This window comes from Paramisgurnus dabryanus, chromosome 2 (assembly GCF_030506205.2).
Source record: "Paramisgurnus dabryanus chromosome 2, PD_genome_1.1, whole genome shotgun sequence".
Classification (NCBI taxonomy): Eukaryota; Metazoa; Chordata; class Actinopteri; order Cypriniformes; family Cobitidae; genus Paramisgurnus; species Paramisgurnus dabryanus.
The window spans coordinates 7618583-7634545 of record NC_133338.1 but is presented as its reverse complement, the minus strand read 5'-3'; the positions used below and the strand labels follow the sequence as shown (position 1 = coordinate 7634545).

The window sequence follows — 15963 nt, the reverse complement described above, 5'->3', positions numbered from 1 at the left end:
ACAGGCTTTCAAATCAAAGCAATAGATTGCAGGTTCATTACGGTGTGGGCTGTTGTAAAATCCGAAGGATTCAGCTACGCAGGTCGCAGGCTGCATACGTCATCAAGCCTGGTTTATTTAAATTAACTGAGCATTACATTCGCAAGTCATAAGCATATTACATCAATTTACAATTAACTAAGAATAATTGTCAGCTTAATAGTTGTTAATATTCTGAAATAAGACTGTCTTGATGACGTATACCGCCTACACATGCAACCTCCGGAGGCTTCAGCTAGCGGCCAGCGTGAGTGTAGTTTGAAAGCGCGAAAGGGGGAGCTTGAATTTCAGGAATGTCCCTCTTCGGCGAATGTATTTCAAAGATGGAGGCACAACATGGATTCAGCCAGAGAGCAATTCGACGGTATGCATTTTAAATAGCAGATTCTACACTTACGGGAATACTTTGATTAGTGGGGTGGAAGTAATTACACATGAATGAGCACATACTTTTGAAAGAAAACATGGGTTTTTGCTAAGAATTAACTAAAAAAAGTACACAGTGGAGCTTTAACTCTGTCACAGAAAGCGACACTTACCCCCTTCCCAATATCACTGAAATCTTGGAATCACTCTCAGGAGCAGCAATTTTTTCCACCATTGACCTAAACAGTGGATATTGGCAGGTTGCAATGGACCCTGACAGTAAGGCCAAAACTGCTTTCATCACTCCTGCCAGTATCTATGAATTTAATGTTATGCCATTTGGTCTTAAGAATTCTCCAGCAACGTTCCAGAGACTGATGGAGATAGTCCTGGGAGAGTCCAAGAGGAAAATATGCTTTGTCTATGTAGGAGCCTAATATAAATTCCAGGTTGAACCAGTAGGGGGCAATCTCTTAATAAATAAATGAATGCACCTGGGATAGAGGGACAGGTGTTAGTGTGTACGGGGGAAGCTCACAGTTTTTTGACCGTGAAGCAACGAGAAACAAGGTGAAACAAGACTTGGTCTTTACAACAAAAATATGAGATTTATTGTGTGAGCAAATACTTTCACCGTTGTGGATTATTGTTTAGCTGCACATGTATATTGTGTCCAGGATTGGCGTGGACTATAACTGTGGATGAATGAACAATGGAAATATGGTGACTGTGCTTGTTCCAATAAAAATACATGCAACTTCAGCATTTAAAGAACATTTGCCTTTATTGACACGAGTCAATTAATTGCTCACTCCCCGGACACGATTCGCCTCTGACTTTAGTGGTAAGTCACTACAGTCTACATTGACGACATTATCATTTACTCGCCTTCCATAACACAGCACTAGTGTGGTTTTTGGCAGCCTGTTTTAATTTTAGTTTTAGTCTAGTCTTTGTGTCAAACTGGCATTTTAGTTTTTATTAGTTTTAGTCACGTTCATATTCTTTTAGTCTAGTCAAGTTGTAGTCGACTAAAGGTCTGTGCATTTTAGTCTTATTTTAGTCAGACTTATCCATGACTATTTTTGTCTAGTTTTAGTCGACGAAAACTGATGACATTTTAGTCTAGTTTTAGTCAGTGAAATTGTATTTTAGTCTCTTTTTAGTAATGCAATTCTATTTAACCCATATAATATAATGACCTAGTAGTAGTATAGACAAAACAATATTTTCTTTTAGCCAAACCCATTTCAAACAAACGTTATATTGTTGTTACCTTATAGACTCAAGAATACATCCATTCCAGACATGGAAGATGCTCTGATTTGAATAGATATTTATTTTACTATCCTCTGTGAGTGACTTGACTGTTTGTAAGAGTCTACATAAAAGTCTACATAATCAAAACAGAAGTAGTCTAAGCAAACACACATACACACAAGCACAAACTACAATCATACAAATATTCAATTATATATTATAGTTTATAATTCTGCATCTGTACCAGTGTAGCTAATGGACTTTTGCTTAATCTAATCTTAAATGTCAGTATAAATCCAAGCAATTTTGGAGAATTACTAAATGTTTTGGTCACACTTTATTTTACGGCATCACTGTTACAGTGTAATTATACATTTAAGTACTAAGTAATTATCATTAACAACATGTACTTACAAGAGGGTTGGGGTTAGGATTAGGGTTTGGTTTAGGGTTAACTATGCCCAATTAACTGTTATTACTATGATAATTACATGTAACATGTGTAACCAAGACACCGTAAAATAAAGTGTTACCATGTTTTTCTTGTAAGTAAATTAAAAGTCAGCTTTAAAAAACCAGCAGTTGTCTATTAAGAAAAGCAAAGTTGTATGGTTATGTTCTCAATAGTAGGCTACAGGTGTCTGATTGATTTAATACTTAAGTATTCAGCTAATTAATAATAATAATTCCTTACATTTATATATCGCTTTTTTCAGTACTCAAAGCGCTTTACATATGAAAGGGGGAATCTCCTCAACCACCACCAATGTGCAGCATCCACCTGGATGATGCGACGGCAGCCATATTGCGCCAGAACGCCCACCACACACCAGCTTATTAGTGGAGAGGAGATAGAGTGATATAGCCAATTAGTATGAGGGATGATTAGTAGGGCAATGGGCAAGTTTGGCCAGGATGCCGGGGCACACCCCTACTCTTTTCGAAGGACATCCTGGGATTTTTAATGGCCACAGAGAGTCAGGACCTCGGTTTAACGTCTCATCCGAAGGACGGTAGCTAAGTATGTTTTGTTCATTTAAATAATAAAGGACGATAGCTAAGTATGTTTTTTTCATTTAAATAATAAATGAGTGTAGTTATTAAGCATATACAAAACAACAAATGTCTTTAGCATAGATATCTTTACAATGTTTTAAAACGCAACGCAGCACAATGTCATTTAAACAACTGTTACATGATATAAATTCATACATTGTTATACTGGTGGTGTCAGCAATCAAAGCTATACATTTTAACAGGCTTGTTGAACTGACCTGAAAGTGATGCACAGGATTTATTTTGGACTTTTCTTTTACATTTGGAGCCAGAATGCTGCGTCTTCCCGGTCGGAATCCCCGCGCGGCTGCAACTTTTCTCATGTAGTGGAAGCGTTTTGTGCAGCATTTAGTGGAAATGTGTTTATCTTCAACAGCGACTGCCATGAAGAGTCGTGTCCGTAAAAGGGAGAGGATCTTAGGTGCACGAGCAAGGCGTGTTGAACAACTCCCCTTGACCTCTGTAACCGCCCCCGTTTCTCCGCTTTCCGCACGTCTCGTACTGAAAAGGAACACTTGCGGTTGCCGCGTGCACTGTTTGAAGTGCCCATTAACGTGCAAATGGAGGGGTATGATATCAAAGCATCGCGAGAGCAGACTGCTCCGCATGCTTTCTACTCACTCACGGTACTTTCATGTTTTGATTGATCTGCGCAGCCCCACCAACACACATGATCAACTGCAGTCAGGTGGCCGGGGCGCGGAGAGGCTGGGATGGGTAAAAGACAAAATAATGTTATAAAATTTCGTCTCATCTCGTTTTGGTCAACGAAAATGAAGAGACATTTTAGCTTAGTTTTTATTTTATAAACCACTTTTAGTCTCATTTTATTCATCAACAATATTGCATTATACATTTTATTATAGTCATCGTCACATGACCAGCATTTTCATTGCGTCTCGTCTCGTTTTCGTCACGTGAAAAAGGTTCGTTGACGACTATATTTCGTCATACTTTTCGTTGACGAAAGCAACACTACACAGCACTTCCAAGACATACAGACAGTTCTCTACAGGTTAGAAGCTGCTGGTCTAACAATTAATTTGAAGAAGAGCAAGTTTTGTCTGCAAGAACTTAACTTTCTAGGACATGTTGTAAGCGTACAGGGCATTACAGCAGACCCAAGTAAAACAAAAGCCATACAAACCTACCCTGTGCCTAAGAACGTAAAGGATGTGCAGAGGTTTCTTGGATTGGCAAGGTGGTACCATCGTTTTGTCCCAAATTTTTCAAGAATAGCCGAACCCCTCAACTCACTGAAAAAGAAGGGACATCAATTTCAATGGACAACACTATGCCAACAGGCCTTTGAACAGTTAAATGCTTGCCTTACCACACCTCCTATCCTTGGCCATCCCGACTTTCAGCTTCCCTTCATTGTATATACGGATGCCAGTGATACTGGTTTGGGAGCCATCCTGGCACAGCGTAAAGACCTGGACAAAGAAGAGGTAATTGCTTATGCTAGTAGAACCCTAACTGGGGCTGAACTAAACTACACCGCAACTGAGAGAGAATGTCTGGCAGTTGTGTGGGCCCTAGAAAAATGGCAACACTACTTAGAACACAAACTCTTTACAGTTGTCACTGACCATTCTGCACTCCAGTGGGTCATGAATTCCACCAAAACCGCCAGCAGTCTCATCCGTTGGGTCCTGCGAATACAAAAATTTGATTTTGTCATCGAGTTCAGGAAAGGGAAACTCAATGTGGCCCCTGATGCTCTATCTAGGTCATCTACCATCTCCAGTTGTAACTTGTATGCAAGCAACAAAGATCCAGAACTGCCGTGGTCTGATGTTGACTTGTGGAAGGAACAGCAGGAGGACCCTGAAGTTATGAAACTCATACAAGCAATATCAGAAAATTGTGACGATCTGAGGAATCAATATGAAGTGATAAAGGGAAAACTGTATCAGAAGCCACACCAGTCAAACAATCAGCTGCACTACAGAGTTTACATTCCCAGCAGTCTCAGATCCTCATTCTTGCAACACTACCATTCCAGCCCTCTAAGTGGTCATGGAGGGATTTTCAAAACCTATAAGAGGCTGGCCAGGCATGTGGTCTGACGTGAAAAGTCATGTGAGAGCGTGCACAACCTGCCAAACATTGAAAAGTGATACTCATAAACCTGCCGGGAAACTGCAACAAATCACTACGACGCGACCAAACCAAATGCTGGGAGTCGACATTATGGGTCCTTTGCCACAGAGTACCAGTCAAAATGAATACTTACTTGTTTTTGTCGATTATTACTCTCGAATGGTGGAATTGTTCCCAATGCGAAGTGCTACTGCCCGGAAAATTGCAACTATCTTCAGAAAAAAAATTCTGACTCGATGGGGTGTACCAGATTTCATCATCTCAGACAGGGGTGTCTAATTTGTTTCTTCTGTCTTCAGAGAGTTGTGTGAGTTGCTGTTCTTTCAACCCACGCCCTAGCTTATGCTGTGGTCCTCGGATTGGACTTTATCTTCTTCAGTGGTCTGCAAATCAATGTGATTGACCAAAAATATTCTTTCAACATTGCCCCTTCTGAAGACTATCCTTTTCAACTAGGACATGCAAGTGTTCCACCCGTTGTTGACTCACAACCCTGGAAAGGTAGACAACAACTCAAGGGAAACAAAGAAAGCCTTTCTGTATTAACCGCTGTTCCTCCATTAGGTCCCCTGCTGTCTCAACAACCTGATATTTCAACCGATGAGACATTAATCAGAAATGCAGTGGATGCAGCTCACTTACCTCCAGATGGGAAGCAGAGATTGCTCCATATTCTTTCAAGTAACCCTCGAGTGTGTACACTCCGTACAGGACGTACTGATGTTCTGCAACACCGCATTTCACATGTCAGGTACCAATTAAACAAAGACCCTATCGACTGTCTCCTGTTAAGCAACTTGCAATGGAAGGGCAGCTTGATGAAATGTTGACCCAAGGAATAATTGAGCCATCTCACTTTAGTTGGGCCTCACCTGTGGTCTTATGCTGCGTTCCAGAGCCCATCCAAACCAGTGGGACGTGGGACTTATCCTTCCTGAAGTGTCCTAGCTCCTACTTCAAAGCGTTCCAGGCATTTGAAGTGGAACGTAAACAGAAAACATGGACGACCGACCGATCTTCTTAAGGCTCGTAAAGACTACATGACTTTTAAACGTCAGTCTGAACTGTGCAGTTCACACTACAGTAAAACATCAAGTTAAACATCTTTACAAAGTGTTCTGGGGCCATTATATAAAAGCGCTGCATGTCGCTAAGTAACTTGGTATACTTTTACCGTATTTTCATGCTAACAGATAATAACGACATAATTTCACGCCATAATATTAAAAAACAAGTTGTGTTAAAATTACAGTGTCTAAAACAACCCTACAAGCAGAGAAGTACAATTTATAGTCTATTCCTTGAAGATTTCCTCTGACGACGACGCGATTTATGGGCGCCGCCATTGTCCTCCGACTTCATTTTCTGAAGTCGGGGTAGGTCAAACTCCCCCGAGTTCGCCGGTAGGAGGTTCCACTTCGACAGGCATTCCAGTGCACTTTTCCTAGTTGGAGGTAGGATAAGTCCCACGTCCCACTGGTTTGGATGGGCTCTGGAACGCAGCATTAGTACCTAAAAAAGACGGCAAATTAAGGCATGTGGTCTGACGTGAAAAGTGAATTGGTAAAGTTATGAAATAAATAACTTAACATTATTTTTGTTGCTTTTATATCTCTTATAGTGTTTGTCTAGCAAATTTGCATATAATTATGTAAAGTGTTATAGAAAAAAAATTGTGTGAAATTTAAAGTAACTTTAATTTCATTTATTGGTCAATTAATAATGAATAACCCAAAGAACACAGTATATAATAAAAAATTCCCCCACTGACTATTAAATGCGCTACACCCAGACCAGTAGGTGGTGGTAATGACCCTTCAGTTGCCAACGCCACTCAGTTTAGAAGCGCAGAATAACGTTAAGGTAAACGTGGACGCGAAAGGACACGACAGTGCCAGCGGGGTTTAAGAGGTAAGTTTAAAATATTTATTCAGTTTTGCATAAGTTTCTTGCTTTCTTGTTTGTTACAGCTTAGTTAGTAATTACTGTTAGGGGAGGTTTGCAAGTTTATGTCGTAGTAATGGTGTGGTAGCATTACATTGCGGTTTACAATGGTTTGCTAATGCTTAATTTTTCGTGGGTGTTTTTGTAAATATGTCTTCATTTAATGTTATTGCACAGAGATAGTATGTTAAAAATGCATTTTTATGTTCATATTCATGGTGTCTCAAAATAGCACAGTGAAGTACACTTAGATGATCTTAAGAAAATCTTAAGAAGTACTAAAGATGAATTTTTAGTTTATTAAGTACAAAATTGGTGTGCAAAAATAAAGCACTTTAAGTACACTATGGAGTTTAATAAGATTTCTTCCACTACTACTTGGAAAGAAAGTTCCCACTGATGAACCAGCCTGGCATCTCCTTGCTGACTTAAAGGATATTGTGGAGCTTGTTGTTTCTCCAGTTCAAATTGAAGAATCAATTGGATATTTGAACTTTAAGATCTCTGAGCACAGAGTTCGATTTAAAGAGCTTTTCCCGGAGACAAATCTTCTGCCTAAAAACCATTCCCTGGAGCATTATCCTTAGTTAATCTGTGAGTTTGAACCGTTAGTTGCACTATGGACCATGCGTTTCGAAGCGAAGCACAGCTTCTTCAAAAGAGTTGTGTGCCATACAACATGCTTCAAAAATGTGCTCCTGTCCTTAGCAGAAAGACATCAGTTTCTCATGGCATATCACCTTTATATGTGCAATTTTCCTAAATCCCCCCCTGGAGGTAGCAAATGTTTCAACTCTTCCCATAGATGTTTTAAAAGACGACATTGCATTTGCAATTAAACAGAGGCACCCAGACTTGAATTGTGTGTACTTGGCTAAAAATGCAATGTATAGTTGCCTAAACTACAGGAACGGAATGATACTTGCACATGGCTCATTAGCAGGGCTGCCGGAATTTACTGAAATAATCCAGATGATTGTTGTGTAGGATAAACTGCTTTTTATTGTCAGAAAACTGAGTGCGTGGTACAGGGAACATTACAGAGCATATGAACTGAAAATGTGTCCTACGAAGGAGGTGGAACTTCTTGGCCCAAACGAACTGACAGATCCATATCCATTGGCTGACTACACAGTTGGGGGAATGCGGCTTATTACGCTCAAAAGATACATACATGTTTAAGGTCAGAATTTAGTGAGTGGTTGTATGACTTTTACATTTACCAGTCCTAACCCTTGTGCCTAACCAGGGATTTTGCCTTTAATACAGGTGCTGGTCATTTAATTAGAATATCATCAAAAAGTTTATTTATTTCACTAATTCCATTCAAAAAGTGAAACTTGTAGATTATATTCATTAATTACACAGACTGATATATTTCACACAAATAGTTCTTTTAATTTTTATGATTATAACTGACAACTAAGAAAAATTTAATCTCAGTAATTTAGAATATTACTTTCATTGGATTCCATTCAACAAGTTTCATCAACTTGAAACCAACTTTTTGATGATATTCTAATTATATGACCAGCACCTGTAGTTCAATGTTCTCATAGTAACACATTTAAACCAAATGATCTCACAGTTTTTGTAACCTCGAATTTCATGAATTCTATTATATTAGGCTTTTAATCTAGAGCCTTGTCCTCAAAATTGTAGTTGTAAAAAAGCCTGGTCATTTAGTTCACACAGGGTTTTTTGGGGGGCGGGCATTGACATTTTTGTCCCCTCATGACATCAGAGCAACTTTTTTTAACTGATTCACATGGGTTTCTATCTAAATTTTAAAATCTAAATTAACATCCTTACTCATTGTCTATAAAGTGTAAAGCTGTGTCACTAATTCCCTCTGACCATGTTTCTTTCTCTCCTACTCAGGGCACCATGGCAGATATTGCAACTGTTCAATAGCTGATCATCTTAAACGAAGACAACAGTGTAAGAATGCGAAGAGGTCAAGGGTGCATGTGGATTAGGAGGACACATAAGGCTGCAGTACAAGGACACTGATTTTGGGAACATATTTGTGAATATGACATCTACAAATGTAATTAAGGATCTCTCAGTTATCAAAGTTGTCCAATTAGATCCTGATACCACAACTATTGTCTTGTACCCAATTGATCCCACAATAAGTAGCATCCCTTCAGGTGGACAGGACTGTGAAGATTCCTCCTCAGGATCTGCACATACAGATGGCACCATAATTCTTAGCAGCTGTTCCCAAGAATTATTACGAACACAGCAGGGGCCAAAAGTGTTCCCAATCACACTCTACAGAGGGGAAATGAGGAGTACATAAAAAGCAAATCTAGGTTGACACCTTGCTCAAAAATGTTGTCTGACACACTGGAGAAAGTGCCTGAAAAGTCTACACATACAAAGCATACCCTACAGATGCTGACTTCAGCGATGTTGCTGAGGAACTGACAAGGAAGCACCCCTGCCTGAGAGAACTAGGGTCTTTCAATGAGAGCCATGGATGGAAACAAAGGCTCAAGGTAAAAATGTCCAACTACAGGACTCTACTTAGGGCACATGGAACATCTGCAGAGCTCACTGTGAATTCTTTGAAATCCAAGTCTCCAGAGGAGGCCTACCCAGCAAAGAATTTGAAGAGACCTAGACGAGCTGAGGTCAACCATTTTCCACCCTTGCCAAGTGGTGAGACTCCAGAAAGCCTTGAACAAGAGAGGATTTCCCTTTTTGGCAGAACTACAGCAAAGAAACAACAGACAAGCAATAAAAGAAAAGATGGCAAAGACTTTTGGATACCGGCGACAAGAAATTGTGCATAAGAAGCTGAGCATTACAGATGTCTTCGAGAGATGGCCTGCACTTTTTCAGATGAAAGAGGTTTTAGATGCAAAGCACCTCAGATGCATTAGTCACCCAATCATTTACTAACTTAATTGTTTCCCTGTAATGGAGTTTCACAGGCATGGCACTTAACTGTCTAAGACCAGTTAAATCCATGTAAGTAAATGTCTTATAGCTTACATTTGAACAAATTCGCTTAAAAGTTGTTGTTTTTGTTGTAGGCGATAATTTACTAACCCAGCTAACAGAAAAGCGTTCTGAAAGTTTTCTCGGTATTGATCTAAAAACGTTTTAAAGATGGTGAACACAAAACTTGCTTTTTATGTAAATGATAGAGAAACATTGCATTTTATTATTTTAAAACTGTTATAAAACATTATTTCTGAATGTTCTCTAAAAATATTGCTTTAGAAAAAAGCTGTGTGAATTGTGTTTTCTACAGCAATATTTTTACTGAATATTCTGAAATAATGTTTTATAAAATAATAAAAGCAATGTTTCTCTGTCATTTACCTAACAAGCAAACAAGTCAATATAAAAAACTGTTGTTGTTTCAAACATTGTGTGAACATTAAAACATGATATTGTCATAACATTTGAAAATGGTAGAATGTAACATTCTTATAACGTTCAGAAAACCAAGAAATGTTCTTAGAATGTCAAGGGAACTGGACACTTTTAATGTTGGCAGAACGTTTTTGGTAACGTTGGGAACTTTCAGGGAACGTTTAGCTGGGAAGGTTGTGCTGGCGATTCCGTTTTGTGTTCACCATCTTTAAAATGTTTTTAGATCAATGCCGAGTTCATGCGAATCACTACAGTTCCCCTGGAGACAAAGTTCTTGGTGCAGTTGGACAATCAGGAGCAAGGGAGGAATTGTGAAAGGGAAGACCACCAGGACCTTGCAGGTTTAGATGAGGTATCTATGAATAAGTTGTGTATCCATGGGATCCATGGCCGTATAGTTTTTTGGTGTGAATGTTTAATTCTAATTCATAATAATTGTTCTTACTTAGACTGTGGACATCACCATCAGAAGAGAATGCATCCTCAAATCTCTGATGATCTACCTCGGCCAACCTGTTGAGAACCTTATCAAAGAATACCAGGTTAGGGCATCTCTCTCACTTGCCAACACAGTTAACACTTATGGTGCATTCATATTTGTAAGAGACGAGCGACACAAAGAGATTTTGTCACTGGTAATGTACCTCTACAGACTAACATGGTCATAGTCTAGGTTTTTCTAGCCATAGTTTAGTAAATAAACTAAGCTTGCAAGACGAGATTTTAATACTACTTATAGGGCACATGTCACAATGATTAAATAATCGTCTCATCGCAATTGTTTGACCTCATGGCTGTGATTTCAGATCTTAAAGGGATAGTTCGGCCAAACATTATATTAAACCAATGATTTACTCACCCCCCAACCTGTCCGAGATGCATATATCCATAATATTTCAGACAAACACATTTTCAGTAATTTTAGAAAATATCTTATATCTTTCAGCTGCTAAACAGTAAAGTTACGGGGTTCATGTCCTTCAAGTCCAAAAAATTTGCATATATCCTTCCCCAAAGAAATCCAAACGGCTCCAGGATGATAAATAAAGGTCTTTTGAGGGTAATCCGCGTGGTGGTGTTGTAAAAATATCCATATTTAAAACTTTATAAACTAAAATAACCAGGGGCGTCAGTTTGTGTTGAAAAGTGGTGGGGACAAAAAATCAGATGAAAAAACATTACAGCAGGACGGGAAAAATATTGAATAACGGCGCATCAAAAATGGGCACAGTGTAGGCTGGTCAACAACACAAAAAAACTCAGCATAAAACCCTCAAGAATGTCGACTGCACATGTAACAGTCCCTGCAACACCAGCTCAACCGAACAGTGCCAAAGCACCATACTGTAGAAAACAGCAGCGGGTTAAGTCAATGGTTACATGAAATTTATTATGTAAAAGAAAACACACCATAAGCATACAACGCAACATATGTGAGCCTGGACCACAAAACCGTACACTGCAAAAATTATTTTCAAGAAAAAATGTTCTTTGTATTTTTGTCTTGTTTTCAAGTGTAGTTGTTAGACAAAAAAAAAAATGTAAGTGATTTTGTGCATAAAACAAGCAAAAAAAATCTGCCAATGGGGAAAGCAAAAAAATCTTGAGAATTTTTCTTAAACACTAAATTCAAGAAAAAATTGCTTACCCCATTGGCAGATTATTTTGCTTGTTGTATGCACAAAATCACTTAAATTTGATATTTTTGGTCTAAAAACTAGATTTTTGCACATCAAGAAAAAGCATTTAATTTAAGAATTTTTAGATATTTTACTAAGAAATTTTTACTTTCTTACTTTGTAATTTTGACTTGTTTTCAGTAGAAATATCTAAAAATTCTTAAATCAAGATGTATACAATTTATCTGCCAATGGGGTGAGAAAATTTAGCTTAAATTAAGTATTTAAAAAAAAAGAAATCTTATTTTTAGATTTTTTTTCTCACCACATGCTTTTAAAAAGTGGTGGGGACAAAATCACCCATTTCAAAAAGTGGTGGGACATGTCCCCAGCGTCCCCAGTGTAAAAGACTCATGAAAATAACTACCTTCCGGTAACGTCGCCATCTTAGACTCCTCTGCATTCAGGAGAGAGTATCAGCATGGTGTACGCACTTTTCTTAGTGACATATGACAAATGCAGAGGGCGGGGGCACAGAGCAGCAGCAGTGAAACCTCCGTAAACTGTGTACGCTCTTGTCTTGAATGAGGTCGCGACTAAGATGGCGGCATTACCGGAAGCGAGTTATTTTCATTTATATAGTTTTAAATGTGGATATTTCTACAACAAAACTGCACGGATTACCCTCAAATATAAAGTTAACCACAGATAAATCAGACATTAGCAGCAGCAGTGAAACCTCCGTAAACTGTGTACGCTCTTGTCTTGAATGAGGTCGCGACTAAGATGGCGGCATTACCGGAAGCGAGTTATTTTCGTTTATATAGTTTTAAATGTGGATATTTCTACAACAAACTGCACGGATTACCCTCAAATATAAAGTTAACCACAGATAAATCAGACATTAGCATATATTAATCCATATATCACAGCTTAAATAACATATGGTTATTATTTAGGCTCATTATTTCCTATAAATTATGGTAATGTTATGGTTAAGTGAATGTTAGCAGTTATCATTATAACCACTGCATATAGAGATGTTTTTCATATTTTGTTCAAATGTTTAATATATCTGCTGTTCATATGTTCATTTATTAGTGTGTTATATAATTAGAATGTTGTCCCGGTTTTAAAATAAAGTACATCGATGAGATTTGAGAGTGTTTCTCCCTTTTCATCAAAAGTATCGGAACCGCGATTCTTGACTTGGTATTGGCACCGAAACAGGGTTATTATTATTATTTTTTTTGTATCGTGACAACACGACTGCGGACTAGTTGCATGTTGTTCTCCTGAATCTGATATGATGCTCTGCAGAAAATAAACACGCGTAACTCAAACTCGTGACGATGATGATCCACAAGAAAGGCATCAGACCTCCGAATTATAGTGTAGCACAACCTGTAGCCCCACCAGAAAAAACGTCATTGTGTTATTAACCATAATCAGTCATCTTAATAAACTGAAAATTCTGGTAAATTGTTAATTGTCAAACTTAGAGTATAGCTGCAAATAACACTGCAAATACCTTAAAATAATAATTAAACTTAATCTACTTTGCATGTACCACAACTGCATAATAGTGCTAATGTACTGTTTTAACATAGTATGGCTGTGTGACAATATGGTTTGTTTCTATTTATAAAACGGAATCAGTCCTTGATTATGATTGGTCAGTAGTTGTACTTTACTCGTCTTTTGTTGCGTTGTGCCTAATATGAAAAGCAGCCTCTCGTACCTTACTGCTTACTTAAATATCTCTGTTTTACACATTTAGTATCAGGGGGTTCCTGGTCCATGCCTTTCTCATCAAAGGGGTCCCCACTAGTGATGTCACAGTACCAAAAATCTAGAAGGCGGTACCAATACTTAGAATTCATCTAAGTTGAGGTAAGAACAGAGTAAAATATTGAAAAACGGTGGTGTTTCCCTTTAAGGATCTGTAAGGAATTGATTTTTTTGCAGCCACTACAGACGTGGATCAGTACTAATAGGACCTTAGTAGGATTGGCTGCTATTTAAGGCCTGTTCTGGTGTAGTCAGTTTATTTTGATTTGCAGTTTTATTTTCAGTTATTTTTCAGACACTTGATTGGGTTTATTTCTTTTAAAGAATTTTAAGTTTCTGAAAGCTATATTTGTGTGAAAATTATTTCATGAAGAATTATTTTAATTGTCAAAGCAATAAAACAGACAATTAATCATCATAATCGCCACAATATATTCGACAATTATCCATCAGCCAAATTTCATAACCGTGACAGCCTCAACATTTGAAGTGGATCAACATCTTTAACACTCTGGGGTCGGCTGCGGCGCGGGCGCCGCAAACTCTTTATTTTTCGATCACTCCCCAAAGAGACTTAGATAACTCTGCTGATTTTTGACATACAGATATGATTTATACATCATTTAAAACGTTAAATTGTCTAGTTTTTTTCTGTCCACTCCCAATAAAAACAGCATGTTGTGCTTTTCGCAAAATTAAGAAAATAAACATGATGCGCGTTTTGTTCTCTCTCCCTCAGTGAAGTCCTTTCAGAAACACGTCAGAAAAATTAACTGTAACTTAACGAATATTTGTCATATAAACAAAAGATAAATGTCTACATAATGCTTGGAATGTCTGCTTTTGGAAGATGTAAGTGAAATCGAAAACAAATATTGTAATTCGTTGTTAACTGTATTAGAAGAGAGAGATGTACCGTCTTTCTTCTGTTGCTTCATTATCTATAATGAGCCACGCCCCGTTCCATTGAAGAGAAGAGCAGAGATCATCCATATTCATTAGTCAACCCCACAGTCAATGGACATTCCGTCTCTGCAGCCATTCACTGCTGTTTTGAGTTTTAATCCGAGTGCTGGAAACATGACATCTACTTGTTTACTCGTGACTGTAACTAAAGTTATCTCCAGACGCGAGTGTGACTCGATCGACGTCCAAACGCACACACAAACACACAATGCCTCATATTTGAAGCGCTTTGTGGTATCATTATAAAAGATGCGATTGCACACATCACATACTTGTTTACTCGCGCCTAAATCTCCAGACAGACGCGAGTGTGTGTGCTTCGTCAGTGTGACGGGATCGATGTCCGACATATAAATCCTTATTTACTTGCGGATGTGTGTCAGTATCTCCAGACGCAAGTGTTTTCTTTGTCTTCCGTCAAACAGCTGAGGCGACGGGAACGCACATACACAAACACGCGAGTCAGGAAACTCGACGCGCTTTTTGGTATTCTTATAAAATACGCGATTGCAAACAGTACAATCCTTATTTAGTTGCGTCTAAGCGCATATCTCCGCACAGCAAGTTTATTAAACACAGGATCACTCGCATGTGCACACATTCACTGCTTTCATGATCAACACGTGAGGTAATGGCGGCGGCTGTAAACAAACATTGATAAGTTTATCACGCGTGTCCCTGGTTGTGTTTCTACTATAATTATTACAAAAACACAAATAAGAGTCCAGACAACGATAGGCAGTTGTTCTTTTGAGCTTTTTACTGCACAAAAGTAAACCTCTCGCTGGCCAACCAAACACAAACCCTGTGTTCACTTTATGATGGCCAAACAGTACCTTTACCATGATTAGGCTACTATGGTTTTTAAAAGGTAACTTATACTTGTGATATTAATAGAAAATATTTATATATATATATATATATATATATATATATATATATATATATATATATATATATATATATATATATATATATATATATATATAATGTGTGTGTGTGTGTGTGTGTGTGTGTGTGTTTACATTATATTGAAAAGTAAACCTTATCATGGTTTTACTACAGAGAAAGAAACATTCCTGTTGAACATCCCCACAAGGCTCATTATGTGGCTCATTATTCAACTCTTTTGTCTCTCAGCTGTCAATCACTGATTATTCAGGAGCTTTCCCGCCTCCACGCATACAGCCTTTCCCAAGCAAAAGTGTCTTAGAAATTGTAAATCAATGTATTGCTTTATGTGATTGAGTAGGCCATATGATTTTCACATCATTTTGAAGAAAAAACTCTAGAGTACTAGATCCAGTTTGGAAAGTCTTGGGAAAACATGTTTAGAATGAGTTTTGTGATGTTATATCAGTGACTTAAAAATTTTGCTTTTTCAAAAACCACGCATAAACATTTTTCTCTCAAATATACAAACATG

The 15963-nt window shown here is 38.0% G+C and overlaps 1 long non-coding RNA gene across 1 annotated transcript in view; it reads left to right on the top strand.

Annotated features, from left to right (window-relative positions):
- The window catches only part of LOC135783532 (uncharacterized), a 417164-nt gene that overhangs the window by 391892 nt on the left and 9309 nt on the right, over window positions 1-15963 (top strand). The gene's annotated exons all lie outside the window — the stretch shown is intronic.